The sequence below is a fragment of the Prosopis cineraria genome, unplaced genomic scaffold (genome assembly GCF_029017545.1).
Source record: "Prosopis cineraria cultivar Desert tree isolate PC_DT_omini unplaced genomic scaffold, ASM2901754v1 PC1177, whole genome shotgun sequence".
In the NCBI taxonomy this organism is placed as follows: Eukaryota; Viridiplantae; Streptophyta; class Magnoliopsida; order Fabales; family Fabaceae; genus Prosopis; species Prosopis cineraria.
This window is the reverse complement of record NW_026556502.1, coordinates 9,588-17,027: the sequence shown is the minus strand read 5'-3', so window position 1 is coordinate 17,027 and position 7,440 is coordinate 9,588. Positions and strand designations below refer to the sequence as shown.

Below are 7,440 nucleotides of genomic sequence, written 5' to 3'. Positions count from 1 at the left end.
AACGCAGACTTTGACGGGATAAAATAATAATGTTATCATGTTACCGATAATCATCGTCCATGTTAACCATCATCAGTAGTTAAGTATCATGCACTGGTTTGAATTTTAATTTACATATGATAAAAATATATTTAAGAATTTAATTATTTGTTAAATTTAATAAAACCACGTTCCAAATATAATTTATATATATTTTTAAAGATTACCCAAACAAATCCTATATTTATAATGAATTAACGATATAAAATATATTAAATCTCATAAAAAAAGAGGCTGTTCTAAATAATAATAAGTTAATAGCATTATAATTAATTGATATTTAATATAAAATTTACAATATAATATTTATTGCTTATAAGTTGTCAGTTGTAAAATTTATTTTTCATGTTCATGTGAACTAACATAAACTTTTTTAAAATTGCATGAGTGGCGTTGTCCTAAAATCTTAAATAGGAAATTGTTATCAAGTAGGTGACACCACGGAGAGCACATTCGGTGACCATCATTGGTTCTCGTCATCTCAAATGAACATAATCTGAATTCTTCAGATTTAATGTTAAAATTTAAATATTTTTTATTTTTTTAAATAAAATAATAATATTTAATAAATTCATTAATTATTAATATATATATTTTTTATATTTAATTAAATCAATCTAAATTTCATATTAATTTTTCATCATTTTTATAAATTGATCATATAAAATAATTTTAAATTATTTTGAATTTGACAATATTATAAATTAAAATTTTTAAATTTAAACAATATAGAGTAAATTTGTATAATTAGTTTATAAAAATTACAAAAAATTAATATTAAATTTGGACTAACTTAATTAAATATGAACAGTATATTTTGATAATTAATAAATTTTTTCAAATTTTGTAAATTTTTATTTTAAAAATTAAAAAAAATACTTAAATCCGGATGGTTCTTTTTTTTTTTTGGTCAAAAGAATCCAGATGGTTTTATTTATTTTTATATGGTCCAAACTATTTCAAAGATGATAAGCACCTGCTCTGATGATCATGAAATCCCCAAGTAGGTGCGCATATAAGCTGAATGAATGCTTGAAAAATAAAATACTAAGTGGAAATATGCAAAACCCTTTTTTTAATTTTTACACACCACGCGCACAGTCACATAGTAAACATACACTGATAAGTAATAATAGAGCATGAGACGCCAATTTTACCGCAAAAGGGGGAAAAAAAACACAAGACGCCAAAATATGCAGCTTCTGATCGTTGTCAGCATTTTGCAATTAAAATTTAACGGTGTATTTGATTTCTGTTTTTGAAAAATGAAAACTGTTTTCATTTTTTAAAACACAAAAGAAAATTGAAGAAAACAATGGCAGAATGGATGTCCTGCATCTAAATTTTTTTTAAATTGTTTTCATTTTTATCTAATTAAAAACAGTAATGTGAAAACATTTCAAAATTATTTTTTTTTGTTTTAAAATTGCAAAGGTTATTGTGACTAACCTTTATCATCATAACACATATCATTGCTCATTATTGTGGCTCGCCTGCGGGTTATTGTTAGTCTCCATTCATTGTCATTATTAATCATTACCATTAGTTATCTTTATTGTCATTATTAGCCATTACCATTAATTATCTTTATTGGTTACTACTTGCTGCCTTCATCATCACCATCACCATTAGTTATTATTAGCTAACTATCGCTAATTGCCACTAAATAACCACCAATCACTATTAATAGCTATCACTAAACATTATTATTGTTGTTGTTATTGATGTTACTAGCCGACTGCCACCATCAACTTCTACTATCAACCCTCACAACTATTATCACTGACTATTGTTGGCCACCATCACTCACAACGATGAATGCAGGGGTACTTCTCCCCCCTTCCCCAACAAGTTGATTGGCCTTTTAAAAAATTTTAGAAACTTTTTTATTCTATTCATAAAAAAAGTGAAAATTTGTGTTAGTTCCTTCATATTTTAAACGATTTTCTTTCTCCCTCTATGTTCTTTTTTAAAATCGTGCTTGATCACACACATTATCGACAACTACCATTAGTCATGGTTGATTGCTTGACTACCACTAAAAGCCACCCTCATCATTTATTAATTACTATCATTTTGTCAATGACAATGATCAATGGTAGTAAGAGATGATTAATAGTAATAGTTAACAGTATTGTTTTTAAAAATAGACTAGACAAGTCAATTAGATTGATGAATCGATATATTGATCATTCATTTGATCTCATTTTTATTTCTCATTAGCCTTAATTAATTCAAGATCAACTTAAATTAACTTGCCAACCCCAAGGGTCAGGAGGGTTGATTTTTTTTTTTTAACTTTAACCTAAAATGACATCATTTAAGAGTAAAAAAATATAAAAAAGGTAGAAGTCCTAGTGAGTGATGAACCTCTTCACCTTCTTCAACTCTTGAGTTTGAACCTCTCCTCTCCGCTACTCCATCTTCGTTCTCTTCTCTGTCATGCTGTCGATCATTTTCTTCATCTTGCTATCCTCGATTGTCCCTCAGCAATGAGCTTCAAGTAGCTACTTCGTCGGTTGTGTCATCTCAAAGTTTCAAGCTTCATGGGTCTTGACTCTCAATCGTGGAGCTTCAACTTGTCTATTGTTCTTCTATGCGCTTTCTTCACTTATTATTGCACCTTTGCTTCTTGTTAGTTTCTCCTTGTCAAACTCATCTCTACTTTGCTCCTCCCCCTTCTCAGTTCCTCCTTCCTCATGGCTTCTGTGTTCATATCCATCTCACTTCACTGGAAAAGAAAATATCAAAATAGGAGAGATGAAACCAAAACCAAAAGTAGAAGAGGGAGAAAAGAGCTTTTAAGGTTGCAGTGCTTTGAAGATGAAAGAAGAATAGTGATTTGATATGAGCAGACATAGAGCTATGTGTAAGAAAAAGTTGCTTCTACTTTCTACATTTTAATATATATATATATATATATATAATATTTTTATTTTTTTAATAAAATGAAGTTGTATTTTTTAAAAAAATTATATTACATTATTTTATTATAATCAGTTTGATTTTGATTTAGTTTCGTGTTTGACCTTAATTGAACTATTAACCTTAACCTCAACTAATTTAATGATTGATTCAGTTTTTAATATATTGGTTAACAGTAATAATAATGTGATGCTAAGAGGTGGCAAATGGCTAATGATGATTAGTGACATGGATGTGGAAATGGTAGAAGTTTATTTTGAACGATTTTTTAAAAATTTTAAAGCTATTTTCAAACTATTTAATATAATTAAATATATTTTTTCCTTTTATTTTATTATGAAAAACAAATTTTTAAAATTTAATTCCCAAGAGGAATGGGAACCAACAACATGCATTGATGTATTACATCCCTGCAACCCAACATCCTCGAGTCTCTCTGCCTTCCTAAAAAAATTCCATACTTTTATTTCATCTTTGTAAGAGGAAAAATCCACTATGGATGTTTTTCTTGTTATTCTCGTTACTTGCTTATTTTTTCACATTTTGATGCCCATTTATAGAAAGGAATCTGGCACTAACTGTTGCTAGATGTAATAGTGCTACTGTAAAGAAAAAGATATTAATCAAGCGCTCGTGTCTTTTGTGGAAAATACTAATATTGTATACCTTTTTCTTATAGATTGCTTTTTTTTTATTATAAGCATTTTGTCACGGTAAATTTTTAAGAGAGAATATTTAAAAAAAATAACTTTCTTTGTTGAATTGTCATGATAAATACTTTCCTTGCTAATTTCAGACCCTTTTTATGTGGCTAGCTTATTAGGTTAGATTTGGGTATTACCAAATCTAATTGAGGATTTTTTTTTTGGGTGAAATAGAAGGCTAAGCTTGGTGTATGAAATGAAAATTACATATACAAGTGATTGAGATCTCAGACAATCAGAAGAAACTAAGCTCCATATAAGCATAGGAGCAACCTCAAAAAGAGAAGACTAAGAAATCCCTTCCTTTACTAATCTATCAGCCACTTGATTATATTTTCATGCAAATAATGGATTCTAAACTCCTAGTTTCATTGATCATGTTAAGTACATTGACTAGCACCAAACTGCCCATATTCCTAGAATATCTTACGTTGGCAATAGGATCAACTAGATTCTTGCAATTTGATTCTAGAAGCACCTTCATAAACCCAAAGTTCCAAGCAAAGCAAAAGCTCTTCAAAACAGCCTATTATTCTGCCTCATCAGTATCTTAAGTGATGACAAAACCCTGCTGTCCAATAACCAATGCGATCTTTAAGAACTCCACCACACCCCACTTTATTACTCATAAGAGACATAACCCTATTAGTGTTAATCTTAACCCATCCCATTAATCGAGGAGTTCAAATAATTGATTGGAATTTGGAGTCTAACTTAACATCTATCTTCTCTTTCAAAGACATTTTTTGCATTTACATAAACCAAAACCCAAGACTTTGAGCTTTAAGTGTCATAACCCACTCTCTTAGGATTAACTGAAAACTTTTTCTTGATAATCTCTGCAATTACCCATTTTCATGGAACTTGTTCTTTGATGGCCAAACAAATTCATAACATCATGCTATGCATGCTTAATAAGTTTTTTTGGGCCAAACATGCATGTCTAATGTAACACACCAAATTTTTTTTTTTTTAAATAATTTAACTCAACCATAGTTGGGTTACAGCCACCCAACACATTTTTATATCAATAATTTCGATATAAAATATTTTATAATTGGCTTCAACTCACACACTATAACATTTCAGATAAATTTTTACCTCCCACATGCCATTAGGCTAAATCACATTTGTCCATCCTTATACTCCCAACAAGTAAACTAAATCACATTTGTCCATCCTTATACTCCCAACAAGTAAAATAAACAATTTAGTCAATTTTCAACACAAGCCAGTTATTTGGCCTTATAATCATGCCATTTTAACCAATCCAAAGTAAACCAAATATTAAAATTACAGTCATCCAAATTGTACCAAAAATAGAAATAGTTTGAAAGACATGATTACATTTATATATTCATATAATTGACAATAAACAAAAAGCCCTAATATTGGCAATATAACACATTATAAATCATAAATTAAATACCCAAAAGAGACAGTGGATCTATACCACTAAGCCTCTGGGACTCCTCCACGTGTCACTCGTGGCTCTTCTCCTGAAAATTGTTAACCACATAATGAGACTCAAAAGTCCCAGTAACCCAAAGCCAATTTATGATAGTGTATACAAACAGTTAAGTGTGTGCTTACTAAGTGAGAATTAAAAATAATATAATTCCAACAAATATAAGAAATATTATAATACACACAAACAACCATCCTTATATCCCTCCATTAACCTCGAGCCGTAGCCCTCACTCGGTACTAAATTACCCGGCCAAAGGTAGATTAGCCCGAGCCCTTACAAACCACCTATTGAGCTCCAATAGGGGCGTACCACGTGGCACATAATTACAACAATAATAGCAAGTCTCCCAACACCTCCCACAATAAATAAACAAATTCATAATAATATTGTACAATTATACAATATTACAAAATTCATAATTTTCTCAATAATCACCCAATTAACATGAAGTAACACTAATCATAAATTAAAAGCATGGTTACCTTGTGGCTTTTTCAATAAATTATTCCTTAAAATTTCTCTCTCACCACAATCTTCACCAGTAATACAATCTACAAATAACATATTATTTATAAATATTAGTTTCAATTTTTGAAACTAATAAAATAATTCTAATAATAGAATTAAAAATATAACATAATTCCTAATCTCAATCTTAATACAAATCTATAGTTAATACTATTAAGTATAATTTTTAACTCCTCTTTTAATTATCAATAAACATTAATAATTTAAAAATCAACTTCTAAACTAATTTCTATTATCAAAATTTTCTTTTTATTTCATAAATTCGTACCTAAAATACTCAAAAATTAAAAATTAAGTCTCTAGCTTAGAATCATAATCCTATAACCATAATAATTCATTTCTCATCCCAAATAATCATCTAAACCTCAATAAATCAACATATATTTTCAGATCTAGTTTAGAATTTGATTCATAAGTCATAAATTCAAAGATCATTAACAAATTTACACTCTATAACATTTATTATACTACTGACAACCTCAAAAACCATATTTATTCAACATAAATTCATCCCTCTTTCAGATCTTAAATTTTCTACCACTACAAACTCAGAAACTAAAGAAAAAGGATGACTAAGAAAAAATTTTAGAACACTTACTTAGTCTTGAAAAGCTTAAAATCACACCCTAAATATTCTATTAAAAACTCTTACCTTAAAAATTTAGATATTTCGCACCGGCAACTCGCTTCTCTCCGCCTCAGCTCGCGCGCAGGAATGAATGAGGAAATGAAGGAAGGTGAGTTTTTATAAAAATTCAGTGGGTCCCACATTTTTTTTTAAAAATTATTTTCTCTCTCTTCTTCTTCTTTTCTTTTTATTATTATTTTATTATTGTTACTGTTGAGGCGGCGGACGAAACGAATTCGCTTTCTTCTTCTTCTTCCTTTCTTTTCCTTTCTTTCTTTTTATTATTATAATAATAATAATTTAATAATATTTTATTTTTTATTTATTATTATTATTTTTTTTATTTTTATTATTATTATTATTTTTTTCATACCTTTTTTTATAATAATAATTTAATAATACTTTTCAAAATTTTTATTAACCCAAATTAACTATTAAAATTTAAATTGGGATGTTACATCTAACAGGTTCGTTGGCTCTCCCTTTTTTTTTATCAAAATAGTTTGTGGGCTGTTTTTAATTTTTTACACTATTGGATGGGCTGAGGATACTAGGCCATGACTTTCGACAATACGACAGAGATTTGAATTTTATGCACACGTCACATGTGATAATGTATGCAAGTGTACGACATTTACAGCTTACCACCATAAAACTACATATTTGAATCAAAAGAAAATAAAAAAATAAATGGTTAGTAAATATTGAGGAGAATAACAAATAAATTCCTCTGAAAAAATAACAATTCGATCATGTAAAATGTGATAATATCTCTTAAATTTTAAAAGACTTAATTATCATTAAAGTTTTTGATGAAATAACAAAAATATCCACTGCTATTTGCTTCTGTCTCTATAGCCCCACCTCTAAAATTCAACCAATAGCACCAGTGTAACATCCTCCCTTTTTAGAAAGTTTCTTATAATTATTTTTGGATTTGAAGATAGAATAAAATCACATTTAAGACAATTTAAGATAGTTTGAATTTTTAAAAAAATCATAATATCTTAATGTATGACTTAATTATTAATAGGAAGAAATTATCCCATGCTAAATTGAATTTATTATATAATTGTTTGAGTACGAAGAATTTACTTAAAATGGGATAAATATTAAGGATTTAATTTTTAAAACATATTTTCAAG

General features: G+C 28.3%; 1 long non-coding RNA gene across 1 annotated transcript; it reads right to left on the bottom strand.

Moving 5' to 3' along the window:
- Window positions 1-4,886: 4,886 nt before the first annotated feature.
- On the bottom strand, window positions 4,887-6,535 carry LOC129299494 (uncharacterized). The gene is made up of 3 exons (XR_008590585.1): window positions 6,320-6,535; window positions 5,622-5,690; window positions 4,887-5,167 (listed from the first exon to the last, which is right to left on the bottom strand). It is a non-coding gene; the product is annotated as an uncharacterized LOC129299494 (long non-coding RNA).
- Window positions 6,536-7,440: the final 905 nt, after the last annotated feature.